Source organism: Alexandromys fortis, unplaced genomic scaffold, assembly GCF_014885135.2.
Source record: "Alexandromys fortis isolate MF-2015 unplaced genomic scaffold, M_Fortis_MF-2015_v1.1 scaffold_191, whole genome shotgun sequence".
NCBI classification, from domain to species: Eukaryota; Metazoa; Chordata; class Mammalia; order Rodentia; family Cricetidae; genus Alexandromys; species Alexandromys fortis.
The window spans coordinates 1,143,757-1,158,502 of NW_026068064.1; positions in this window are offsets into that span (position 1 = coordinate 1,143,757).

The following is a 14,746-nucleotide window of genomic DNA, read 5'->3' on the forward strand; positions in this document are numbered from 1 at the left end:
TAACTAGGGAACTGTTAATGTCACTGAGGTAGTTTGAGGTCTTGAAAATGCTTAGCTGCCTAACTAGATCATAATACTAACTAAGTCTTATAACAATTTGTTATTTTGCATGGAAAATATGCAATGCATATTTTAATGATTTATTTTTAGTACTTTTAAATTTTGAAGCGGTTCATATGTATTGACGAGCAGTAGATCCACCTACTGTGGTTGTGGGTGGTGGAAAGACAACACAGCAACCAAATTTGTATCCTCTAAAGAGCAGTGTATGCTTTCAACCAAAGCTCTACTTTTCTAGTACACACATACACATATTTCCACATGTAAAATCTGTATAGTGTTTTAATTTTTAACTTAAAAAGTTTTTGGACAACATATTTTGATCATATTCTCTCCCCTTCTCCAAGTTTTCTCATATTTCCACTGTCTATCATCCTAACATTCTGTCCTTTCTGTGCTAAAACCTAAACAAAACTACAAACACACACATGAGCATCCACACACAGAGAGAGAAACATACAAACGCCCCGCCCCCCCCCCACATATACACACAACTTTGGAGAGCATTTTGTGTTGATCAACTACTTAAGAGAATAAGACCTGCCCCAGAGTGTGATCCAGTGTAACTCCTTTTAAGAAAAGTGATTTTTACTCTCTCAGCAAGAATCAATTACAAATAGTTTCTTAATGAGAGGTTGAAATTTATGTCCATTTCTCCTTCTCAGAACTTGAATTTTATCTAACTTGTACTTCTGTAGGTCATGGGCCTGCTGTCTTATTCTATAGAAAATAATATGTGTATCAATCTGATTGTGTACACTACTTCCTTGAAATTATTCACTACCTCGGTGTCTTACAATCTTTCTGCCCTGTCTTTGACATAATTCCCTGAGCCTTAATGGGAAAGGTGTGACCAACATCCCATCCAGAGATGACTCCTCTGAAGTCTCTCATACATTGTGTACCTTGTCCAATCATGACTGTTAATTTCCAGCTACTGAAAGAAGAGGTTTCTCTGGTGAGTACAGAGAGATGCATCAACCCTATGTCATCAGTACAGAGAAAAAAGGATCAATAACCATGATTTTGTGCTCAGTTTTCAAATTAAAGCAACTGTAACAATACTTTCGGTTTTTAATAAGTTATGAAATGTTTTTTAAAAGCATTTCACTTACTGTTTGAGAATTTTATTCAATTTGTCTCAAGCAAACCTATACCCTATTCCATCCTCTCCATTACTTCCTGTACTTCCATCATTTCTCACTCTCAACCATGGCTCTGCGTTCATTATGAAGAGGGTACAGACTGGAAGAATCATCAGTTGCAGAGGATTGCTATGGAAGTGGTTCTCAGACATACGGTCCTTCATCGCACATAAGGACTCACAGTGGCCATGGTTACACATAAAATACCTGTGTTAAGTCATTCCAACCAATACTCAAAAATAATGGGGAGTGATAGACAAACATTTAGTTTTGTACCTGATAAAGTATTAGCATTTTGCTATACTTTATTTTTTTTGCAAAAAGTTTATGGGCATATGATCTAGAATCCCCCTCTATGTGCTATGAATATATTGTATTACCAGTGGTTAATAAAGAAACTGCTTTGGCCTATGGCAGGGCAGATGATATCCAGCCTGGATGAGATATGGAGAGAGTAGGCAGAGTCAAGCAGATGCCATGTAGCTGCTGAAGAAGAAAGATGCCAGAAACTTACTACTAGGCCACAGTCTCATGGTGATACACAGATTAATAGAAATGGGTTAATATAAGATGTAAGAGCTAGCTAGGAATATGCCTAAGCTTTTGGCTGAACAGTGTTGTAGTTAACACAATTTCTGTGTGACTATTTGTGTCTGGGTGGCCGGGAAATGAAGAGCAGTCTCTGGTTTCTGGCATATAAATGAGACTTCATACTACAGGGGGAATAAACTTAACTACCTACAAAGAAAGGCCAAGTATCTAATATTGACTAGTGAATTCTGTCAAAAATTAAACAAAATGAGACCCAATGACTCATTAATATTTTAAGACACTCAAAAGAAATAGTTTTCAACCTGTGGAGCATGACCATTGGAAAGCACATATTTAGGAAAAGAAATACAATTCAGTAGCAAAATTATAGGTATAAATAACAACAAAAATAATTTTATGCTTGGGGTCACCAATGTATTTAATGAGGAAATACATTAAAGCATCACAGCAATAGAGAATTTGAGAACCACTTCACTAAAGAAAGGCCAATTTCAACATTTTTTAGGAGATGTAGGGTTTTTGTTCTACAAGGGAATTGTAGCGACAAGTCTGAAGCACAGTATAAGAAAAACAGTATTCAGAAAAATAAATTCTAGATACACAAATGTTTAAATTTGCAGCCTGAGGTCAGATGTATATAATGGAAATTTATATAAATCTGTCATAAGCTTGAGTTATTTGGAAAGTAGGAACCTCAACTACAAATAAATATGTCCCCACAAGTCTGGCCTGTAGGCAAATCTGTGGTACATATTCTTCATTAGTAGTTGATGTGGTAGCTCATTGGCCAGAGAGTCACTCATGGTCTGCTAATCCTGTGGGCTATAAGAAAGCAGGCTGAGAAAAGCCATGGAAAGCAAGACTGTAGGCAGCGGACCTCCTGCTTTGATTTCTGATCTGATTGATGGAATATGTCCTTGGCATTGTAAATTGAAATAGATTATTCCTGTCCAAGTTGGCTTTTATCCTGTTTTCTCATAGCAGTAGAAACTCTGTGACAAGGACGTTTCTGTAGCACTTATAGCAACTGTTTTTAACTAAGAAATTTTCAGATTGTGTTCCAAAGTGACTTTCACATCTATTTATTTTCCCAGAAGTCAAAGTATATGAATGTCCTGATTCATAACAAATAAATAAAAATAAACAAATTAAAAACAAAGAAAGAAATTTCAGATTATGGCTTATCAGGGTTCATTCTTTGCATGCAAATTATTTTTACAATCAAACCAATGAAAGGCATTATGTTTATAAAGTAAAGAGGAACATCCAAAAATATGAACAAAAAGCTTCAACAAAATATTACTAAGTCATATCCTGCAATGTATTGTAAAATTATATTTCCATATAAGAACAACAGACAGCAAATACACATTTGAGATCAAGAAAATATATTTAAGAAAATTCAATTTGTGATAGCACTAAACCCATATAACACTTGGTATACAAATATAACAAAAAGTTTAAGATATACACACCAAAAACTTTGAGACAACATTCAAAGAAATTAAGAAGATTTAAATTGATGGAAAACTATCCTGCATTCATGGACTGATGAGCTTAATGTGGTGAAAATCACAATTCACTCCAAGCAAGCAAATTGATTTGGCAAGGTGCCATTCACATCATACATGTCTTTTTGTAGAGATGAGAATGAAAGAATGTGAAAAACAATCTTGAAATATTGCAGCATTCATGTTCTTCCCAATTTGCAAACGTGTGAGAAAGCTAAGCTAATTAAAGTGTGGTATTGTCTTAAGCATAGACATAAGGGTTATTGGGTTATTGAAAATAACCAAAAATAAATCCACATAGAGAATAATCATTAATAATTTGTCAAAAATACCTAGAGAATCAAACATAAATAAGTAGTTTTTTCTCAAAGTTATGGATATATACATGCAAACTCATGACTATATATTTGAACTTTGTGATATACAGCTATTAAATGTTGACTACTGTCCTAAATTTAAGAGGTAAGATATATGACTACTAGAAACCAAATATCAACTCTATGTGATTAAGAATTAGAAAATGCATTCTTACAAATAACATTAAAAAGATTAACAAAGTGAAATAAGAATTTGTGATCCTTTGCATACTCTATTTTGTCCAGTGTTGCTTTCTTAAAGCAGAGCATGGCCACAGAGTAAAAGAATATATCTGTAAATTATGTGTGTGTGTGTGTGTGTGTGTGCGACACTGTATATCCATATCTTTATTGTGAGGATGGCACTTTTTTGCAACTTCCTACCTAGAACTCAATACAAACACAAATGTATTCCCACTCAAGTTGTTTGAAGATATCAACAAACTAAACTTAGGAGGAGAAACTGGGGACTTAGAATAACACCGTATGGAGAACAAAATCAGAGGAACAGCAACCAATTTCCACATTTACTGTAAATCTACTGGCCAAAATGTTATGTTTGCAGGCTATACAACAATAGAACAGGAAACCTAATACCACACTTATGAATAGAGTCAAGAGATCGGGACAAAGGTAGAAAGGAAATCTAAGGAAGAAAAACAGTCTTTCCAACAGTGAAGACAGAGAAACTGATCATTCAGACAATCATGAAAAGAATTTAGGCGCAGACTTCAAAACCTTTTCCCAAACCAAATAAAAAGTGATCGACAGAACTGAAGAGAAAAAACAAAATTGTAAAACTTGTAACAGATATAACTTCAGAGAGTTTAGATATCATCTTTGTCGATAACCTTTAAAACAAAATACCAGAGACATAATGTTTGAGAGAAGAACTGACACACTAAACTCAAGTTTCACACCTGCAAAAGACAGTTTATAATGAAAAGGTGAGCCAAAATTTCTGAGGAAAATAATATCTGGTAAAGAGACATTTTGTCCTTTCTTTCTTTTCTAAGTTTAATGATATCATTATTTTGATATTATCAAAATTTCTCACATAATATATCCATGTGACAGTTATCCTTCCCTCTATTCATTCCTGTTCCTCTCCCATCTCCTCTTGTATCCAGATCCATGCCCGTTTTGCCTCTTATTAGAAAAGAACAGGCTTCTAAGAAATTACAACCAAACATTACAAACTAAAACATAATAAAATTTAAAAAAAAACTAACGTATCACAATAGGGCAAAGCCAACAAACAGAAGGAAATGAAGCCAAGAAAAGGCACAAGAAATAGATATAAACACAGAGACCTACTCATACCCACACCCAGGAATCTTTTAAAAGCCCTAAGCTGCAAGCCATAATATATACCCAAGAGCTCGCGCAGGCCCTGTGCATGCTAAGCTAGTCTCTGGGATGTCATATTTTTGTTAATTATATTGGTGTAGAAGACAGTGTTTTCTTGATGTCCTCTATCCACTCTGGCTCTAATACTCTTTCCACCCCCTCTTCTGCAGAGTTCCTTGAAATCCTTATGGTAGTGATTTCATGGAAACAACATCTACATAACCCATTGAGTATGGAGAAGTTGAGCTGGTGCCCACACAGAGCTTTCACACCTATGTGCTAGTGTCTTAGTACAGAGGTATTCTGCTCAGTATTAAAAAAAAGAAACATAAATGCCAACTCAACTACAAACACTTTGATCAATGCTCTCCTGTCTGCAAGACATGCTCATGAAATATGGCACAAAACTTGTAGGAGTAACCACAGCATGTCTGATTTGCCATAAGGCCCATTCTAGCAGATGGCATCCATATCAGATATTGTTTGTGTGGCCCAGTAGCTGAGATTAGGTAGTGCAGGGACCTATGGCATAACCAAATATGTAACCAATTCTTAAAATTCAGATTTAAGAAAGCAAATTGTGTTGGATGGCTTTGGTTCAACTAGACATAAACTAAAGTCATTTGGGGTGAGAAAACCTCAATTAGGAAACCGTCTGCATGAGAACAGACTACAGGCAAACCTGTAGGGTGTTTTCTTAATTAATGACTAATGGGGGAGGAACCAGTCCAGTGTGTGTGGTGTCATTCCTGGTTTGCTTGCCCTGGCTTCTATTCAAAAGCAGGCTTAACACGACACAGAGAGCAAGCCAATAAGAAGCACCTCTCCATGATCTCTCCTGCCTCCAGGTTCCTGTCCTGTTGGCGTTTCTGTTCTCACTCTCTTGTCAGAAGGACTACAATGTGGAAGTGTAAGCCACATAAACCCTTCCCACAGCATCTTGCCTTTTTTTCCACAGTATTTAATCACAATAATACCCTGAGTAAGACACAAATGACCCTGTTTGTACATAATCAAACGTCTAAATGAAGCCTCACTTTGACTTTCAAGATCATCTTTATACACAACAAAGAACTTGAAGCCAGGCTGAGTGGTGATATGAGAATACCTAGAAAATAATAATAAAAGAATGCAAAACAAACAGAAGAGGAGATACTAATCAGGAGAGAGGAAGGTAGGAATGCCCATCTATGAGAGAGAAATGTATTTAGTTTAATCATATCATCTGATTCTTTTCTTTCATAGAAAAACTTAAATTCTCAGTTATTAATTAAATGAAATAGAAAGGGAATCTTTTGTGCATCTACTCAATTTATTTAAAATATTTCTTAAAGACTAAATGACAAGTTTTGTTTCTTATCTTTAAATTTGTTTTCATCTAGGCACCCAGCAAAATATTTACCCCTGGAATTAGGTGTCTGATCAGAGCTTTGAGAAATTAAATCAACAGGGTTGCAAATGGGCAGAGAGATAGAAAATTTGATAAAACGAGGAAAGGTATAAAGGGAAATAAATTCAGGATAATATGAATTTGTTTTTTTTTTAATGTTAAACAGCCTAGCAGAAAATAACCTGGAAATTAGTAAAAATATAAATCAAAGGGAAAAGTAGGATTAAGTAATAGAGAATAAGGATCTAAGAGACAACAGAAACAGAGGAAGGGGGGGCTGGAGAGGGGGAGGAGTGGTGTGGAAAGAAGACAAGGAGGAGAATGAATGATACCTAGGGGACCATACGGGATTTTATTCACCTATCAGGAATGCTCTGGCAGCTATGTGAAATGCCAGTTGCTGACACTTCTACACGTGCTAAACGATGAAAAACATCCTCAAAACTACTGCTTTATGAGAGTTGCATTTTCTTCTGACAAACTGTCGTGTCATTGATTATTAAGTAGAAGTTGCTACACTAACTCTTGGATCATGTACTACTTTTAATTAACTGGGAAGAATACCATGGTCTAAATTTACTGCTAACTTATGTTTTAATAGTAGCACATCAAGTAGATTTTGCTAGAAATTAATTTCAAATAACTAGAAAGACAGTAAAACAACATTTTCATTGAATGTTCTGTAAATGAGTGCGAATCCCACTTTGTGAAATCAATCACAATGGTGTTAAAAAAAACCCAGTAAATTCTTGATAAAATAATTTCCTTTTATTTTATGGGACCTCATTATCTTAAGATAATATGTCTGTATATCAATGGAGGCACAATGGTGTTGAGTCTAAACATGATGATATTCTACAGAGCAGCTAGCTGGTTAATAGACACATTTCTAAAAGTTACAGCCCTATGGTATTTCCCCTTAGGCTATAAATAATGCATTCCTTTGGTGTTTAATCCAATGCTGACAAGAAGAGAAATGAGTTGACATCCATATGGAAAATATTAACTACATTTCTAGCTATTGTTGCATCTAGATCTTTAGGGCTTTATTTATAGATGGCAATAAAATGAAAAAAAAAGAAATTAATATATTGAATCTTAAGCTATAAACAAAATCATGTATGGTAAATGCATCAAAATATTTTATCTGTGCAAATGAGGACTGATCTGATTAATAGGCCAGGTCTGAAGGAAGTACAGCTTAATTATGGAGAAGGTAACCATAATTTCCTGTTTGAGAATTTATCGCATTGCATGTAATTGAGATTCTGATGTTGACTGTTATTTAGGCAAGAAGGCATGACACAGTGTTTAAAATCCCAGTGTAAGAAAAGAGAAAAAAAAAAAAAAAAGGATGTTGTGTTCTGAACTCTGCTATTCTGTTTTTTTTTTTTTATCATCCAATTCTTTTGTAAGAACATTAATTATTTTTGTATCTAAAGAGGAACTTTAAGTGTCCTGCTTGGGTAGTGACATTCTAAAAGTAAAATTAAACATTTCTAAAGGAATCCTCTGGCTTAAAACATGTTAAATATAACAGTGCCTCTGCTCATTTTCATGGTCTTCATGAATGACTCCAGCTAACACAATCCTTTGCACTCTTGACTTCCACATGCCTTTCAGGATTGACATAGTTGAGAAAAAATATCCAATACTTATTAAATGAATAATTTTAAAAATTCATAAGCTAATAGGCAGAGAAGTTTGATCAATGATGAAAATTTTTACTACTGCAAAAGCTCACTGAAAAGCTTATTCTCTTACTGAGACAGAAATTCCAGTAGGAGCAGTCTACTGGACTGCTGTCTGAATTACTTTTTTCAGTACCATGGTAACATTTGGCTGTATTTATACTTCTTGATTTACGAGACATTGTGGCACTGCATAAGGAGCTGGGGTAGTCTGTGGAGCTTCAGTCAGTGTCTCATAGAAATGCTAGCTCGACCTCCTGCAGAGATAAGTCTATGTGTACTGTGCAGTGGCCCAACGTGAACTCCATGTTGGAACTGTACATGTAAGATAGCTTTGACACCAGGACCAAGACAAATGATAGAAGACACTATTTACTCACGGCTTACAGTTTCAGAGGGGGAGGCCATGACTAGGAGAGCGACAGCAGACAGGCGGGCATGGCGCTGGAGGATAACTGAAAGTTTACCCATCACCAGGAGAGTGAGAGAGAAACACTGGGAACAGCATGGGGTTATGAAAACAATAAGCCCAGCCTTGGTGACATACCTTCTTCAATAAGAACACACCTCTTAATCGTTGTCAAACAGCTCCACAAGCGATGGACCAACTTTCTAATACATGCGCCTATAAGACTTCTAATTCAAACTAACAAACGCCACTCTCTCACCCCCATGTGTGTGGCCATATCATAATGTATTCAGTTGGACGTGAAAGATACCCACAGTCTTTTATGGGCTCATCATAATGTATAAGCCCGAAGCTCAAAGTTTCCTCTGGGACTCAAGGGGAGGAGACTCAAGGGGAGTTCTTAATTGTAAATCTAAGAAAGATTAAGATGAAAAATGCAATTTACATATTTTCAACATAGAACGGCACATAATATATATTACCATTTCAGAAGAGAGAAATAGGAGATAGTGAGGAGATACTGTAGCAAAACAAAACAGGACACTCTCCAAATACTGTAGTTGTCTGTCTGATACAAAGGAGCTTAGACAGCTATTCTTGTCAAACTTTTTTGTCTGCAAAACACTTGTCTTTTTTAGGTTGCTTCCTGTTCCTGATTTCAGCTCTCCCTGGTAGGTATAATATAAATCTGGGGTCTCCAAGGCTTTCACACAATGCCCTCTCCCCTCCCCGACTTTCATTCATGGATTATGCTGTCCCATGACTGGCCTTAGTGACTTAGCTTCACCACTAAGGAAGTTCCTAAAATCCCGTTACTCCCTTATCTTTCTTGACTCAAACGTTTAAATTTCTGCTTGTAATGGATGTTGCCTCCCTCCTGTGTCATATTTGAACAAGCTTTACTTTGTTGTTATTGTTTTGTTCTTTCGAGACAGGGTTTTTCTGTGTTACTTTGGGGAGCCTGTCCTGGAAAAAGCTTTACTTTGTTGTTGCTCTTTAGGAACCAATAATTCTCAATCTCTTTCAACACCAACTTTGGCTTTATTACATTTCCTGGCATTTTTTTTTCTACTCAAGCTGTCTGTTTTATCATTCTCTTTCCCTGCTTTTTGTTCTCTTCCTTCCTCCCCACCCACTTGTTTTCAATGTAAATCTTCACAAGACTAATTACTGGCAATGGTATAATGAAGTAAATAATAAGCGGTCTTGAAATACTCTCTGTGAATGAAATTACGCCAAACCTCTTCAGTTTAGTCTCTATCAGGTTCTTAGGACCAAGTTCAAAAGTCACCATATTCTTGGCCGAAAATTCCCAAGAATCGTTTCTAGCTCGGTTGATAATGTTACACCAGAAACTTCTTCACCCGGGCCTCAATTCTACAAATTGCTCTCAGCCTACTGCCTTCCAAGGTCCTAGGAGAATGGTCTACTAAGCCCTGCTTGTGGTAATCAACCACTTTCTTAATCCAAAATCCAAAAATCTTCCACATTCCTCCTTTAAAAAGGAAGAGAGAGAGAGAAATAAGAGACAGAATGACAGAGACAGAGAGAAGAATAAATGTGCTTGTGAAACCTTAAAGCCAACTCATAGAGATATACCTCCTCTACTAAGGGTACCACCTGATCCTTCCTAGACAGTTTCTGCTATGGACCAATCATTCAAATATTTGAAATAATGGGGATTATTTTCATTTAAAGCACTCTGGACTCTGAGCAAGGAGTTGTGAATAAAACAGATAAAAGTGAATCACATATCTCAGAAAGTAGTTAATATTCTTAGTAATGAAGGAAACACAAATTAACACCAAGATTTCACCTTACTCTGTCAGAATGGCTAAAATTAAGGAAATAACTTGTAGATGTTGGTGGTAAATGGTGATTGGTGTGGGTGCAAAAGAGTGCAATCACTATGATACTGAAAGGAAAAAATTCTTAAAAAGCTAAAAATTGATCTAATATGATGTTGAAATAAAAGCGGCTGCGGGGCTGCATCCCCAACACCCCGGCCGCTTGGCTAGCTCATGCCCGAAATAACAACACACAAACTGTATTCATTTAAGAACTGCTTGGCCCATGAACTCTAACCCTTACAGGCTAATTCTCGCACCTGGACTAGCCCATTTCTAATGATGTGTGTAAGCACCCCAAGGTGCGCTTACCAGGAAGATTCTAGCCTCCGTCCATCATGGTGTCTCTGCTCCAGAGAGCAGAGTTGTCTGGTCTGTCCCGGAGCAGAGCAGAGTCTGACCTCACTTCCTCTTCCGCCCGGAATTCTATTCTGTTTATTCTGCCCACCTATCTTTTAACCTATCAGGGCCAGCAGTTTCTTTATTGCTCAGCCAATGAAATCAACAGATTGATATGACACTCCCACATCAATATGATCGAGTTATCACACTCCATGGCATATGCACAAAGAACTGGATGTCCTACTCGGGATACTTGCTAGACTTTCTCAGTGCTAGTCTAGCCACAAGAGCTAGAAAATAAAGAAATCTAGAAGTGCTTTATTGACAAATGGATAAGAATAAAATCAAATTAAAAAACATGCACTTCATGTACAAATTCTTATAGTTGATGGGCAAAACAGGAATTATCTTGTATTATCTTATGTGACCTTTACATGTGATATTAGCTTATATCTGTACATGAAACAAGTTGGTCAAGTAGATCAGTTTTCAGGAACAGATTGAAAAATATCAAGGTATGCAAAAAGGTAGATATTATATAATATCCATTTTTTATGTATATAATATTTGGAAGAAATGAAAAGAAAATAAGACCTTTATTAGTAATATAAGTGACTGTGATAGGGGTCAGAAGGAAATTAAAATTATTTGGTTAGAGAAAGTGGTAAATTAATGGTAGACATATGGATAGTCAAAATCCATATATTAAAGGTACATATATGCAAGTATCATAGTGAATTCTATGAATATGTACAAGTAGAACATGATTTTTAAAAGCATAACTTAAGAGTGTTTCGCATTTAGCTTCCCATTTGTAAATTGAATAGGCATTAAATGGATACAAAATGAGTTAATAAGAAAATCAATTAAATACGGAATTACAGTTACATTAGGTTTTATTTCAGAATTCACCTTTTAAAGCAGATTTAAAATTTCCATAGAGTTTATCATAAACAAAATGCCACTTTGTAGTTAATGAAAGTTTACTATCCATCTAGTTTTTTGTCTCGGCTTTTTCGTAGGTGTCTGTCTTTGTATGTCTTTGTGTGTGTGTGTGTGTGTGTGTGTTATATCTGTGTGTCTGTATGTGTGTATCTGTGTATATCTCTGTGTCTCTGTGATATATATGTGTGTGTCTATATGTTTATCTGTGTCTGTGTGTGTGTGTGTGAGAGAGAGAAACAGATGACTTTGTGAAGTATAATCTCTGGATGGAAGAAAAAGTAAATGAAATAAAAAATATTGCCACCATGCTCAGTATATCTTTTTCAGCAACCAATGCAGACAAATGTAAGATTGCCTTGGAACACTGCTAATTTATGAGTCTTACCTCTCTCTCATACGAATATAGTCCAATCTCACACATACAAGTTTTAAAAGAATTCCTTGATTAATCTTCTTTAGCAATCTATTTGACCATTTTTCCGTCTGTTATACAGAGTTTCAGGACTGCTTTTTTCCCCTCATTAAAATTCTGCTGAGAAATACTGCTAGGATTTTTAAGAGGCCATAATCTCTTAACTTTTGCCTTCATGTATGTTTGATTCCACTTTAACCGTAGTATTTGCTCTCCTTAGGGTTTAAAGACTTAATTCACTTAATAGGAATCAATCTGTGATTTGGGAAAGTGGGAAAACAAAGGAGAAAATTAGCCCATCAATGACAGAGTCTGGTAGGAAATTATGCCAAGGGTAAGGTAATTAGTGCCATTGCATTGTCGGTCTTCCCCAGTATTAGGCTCACACAGAATAAAGAGTTTTGAAATTAAGGAGCCCTTCTGGAACAATTTCTGACAGAGCGTACAGATTGGTCTACCTTTCAAGATATTATTAGAAAGAGTGGAATGAGCATAAAATAAGAATAAAATATTATTTCATTTATTTCATGACTTAGAGAAACTTCCAAGGTGATTAGTATCTGTTTAGCTATGGAACATATACAACAAATATTTGTTGAACTACATAATAATTGGTCCTTTCCAATGCTGTCATTAAATTTAACCAAAATTCAAAGTGGTACAGATAGAGTTCATTTATTAAGGAAGATGAACATATTCTTAGATGAGTGGATATCTCTGGCTTTTCCTTATTTATTTTCAGCTATTTTATTTAATATAGACCAAAGAAATAATACATGGGAAACTCCCAAAATAATTTATACATTGTAGGTTGTGTACCATGGTGATGTCTAAACTTTACTTATTCCTCCTGCTCAGAAAAATATATAGCAGTTTATTATCTGTGTTTTAATAAATAGAGTTTACAGGAAAACCAAACAGCAAAGTAGTCACATTAGTCAGCCATACATTTCATGGAGTTGTGGCAAACATCTTTCATTACAGAACTCTAGAGACAGAGAAAGATGGATCTCTGTGAATTCAAGGCCACCCTGGGCTACATAAGATCCATCCAGAAACAGATACAGGTGGTGGTGGTTCACTTCTTTAATCTCAGTGTTTAGAAGTCACAGACCTTTAATCCAAGCACTAGGGAGGTGGAGACAGGAGCTATGTGGCTGGGCAGAGATAGGAATATAAAGAGGAAGAGACAGGAAGATTGGAGTGTGGAGTCTGAGGATTCATGGAGATAGGATGTCCCACTTTTGGTCTGAAGATTTGGTAGAGGTAAAAGATCTCCCTAGTGGTTGAATGCTTTATTTTCTAATCCTCAGATTGAACCCCAATATCTGTCTCAGGACTTTTTATTATTCTTTCTATAAAGATGGAATAATCCCTCATCCTTCCTATGCTGAGAACCCAACCACTCATCAGACAATTATTAGGCGCATTGTTGTCCAGATTTACTATCATTACATTGCATGGATTGTGTTCATGATTCCTTCCTAATAACATATGCTGACGGTGGGAAAAATAATGTTTCCTGGGGAAAAGCACACCAGTTCATTGTCTAATATCAAATATTCATCTTTGAAAATGTACATATATGAAATACTACATATACTGAGAAAGTTGTATCTTGTAATTAGAAATATATATGTACATACATATACTTTTGCATACATATGTATTTAGCAACAATTAATGAAAGAACCAGTAAACTGACATATAGCAAGGGGAGTATACAGGAAGGTTTGGAGAAAAGAGATAGAATAAGAAAATGATGTAATTATATTTATAATTTCCAAAAGCAAATACATTTGTTCATCTCAAAACTGCCAGTAGTGATGCCTGCTAAGCAGATATGTCAAAGAGGGACTGAGTCTTGTGATTCTTATGTGGAATCTGAGAATGGGGAACGCCAATACAAGCTGACTGCAGGGTGCCCAAGACCAGCACGTGCTGCAGAAACGCAGCAACAACAAATGAAAACAGGAAAAATACTGCCTTGGAGAATAAAGTTAAATATAAAAAGTACCTTTGGGGACAACACGAGTTACTTAGTGCTGGGCAAGGTTATGAGATTTCACTGGGCATTTCTGAACTTGCTTTTTACAGCAAGTGACCTAGAGATACTGTTCTTGCATGGTCACACCTAAATGCCTCATTCAACAATTCAAGTTGAAGCTCTGCCCTCCAGAAGTCTGAGCAGTGTGTCTGACACACAGCAAGTCCAATGTAGGCACTTCATGCCATATAACCACAGAGAAGATAAACTAATAAACTCAGAGACTACATATAAAATGGTATCCTCATCCTTTATTATGTCCAGAAATGATTGCTTTCTATAACCATTTCATCTGAAAAAGTATTTTGAATTTTCCTCTGCGATGAAAGTCAAACACATGAAAGTGACTGCTGTTGGTTCCACTTTTCTGACATCTTCTTGAAAGAATGACGACATTTCAACTTTTCATGAGACTCTAGAGAGAAGATTGATGAGCATCATACATTCACCACTGTCGTTGAAACAAATTCACGCTTATTTATCAGTTCAATTATATATTTCTTTGCAAAGTTCTATCTTATATGCAACATATGAGTCATCCCCCCACTTAAATACATTTTAGGTGACTAAGGAAAATTAAGCAATATAAATAACATAAATAATATTATCAATATAAATAATAACTTGTCACATATATTAAATCATAGTAAGGAGTTACTTTGTATTGAGTGACCCAGTGAAAATCACAA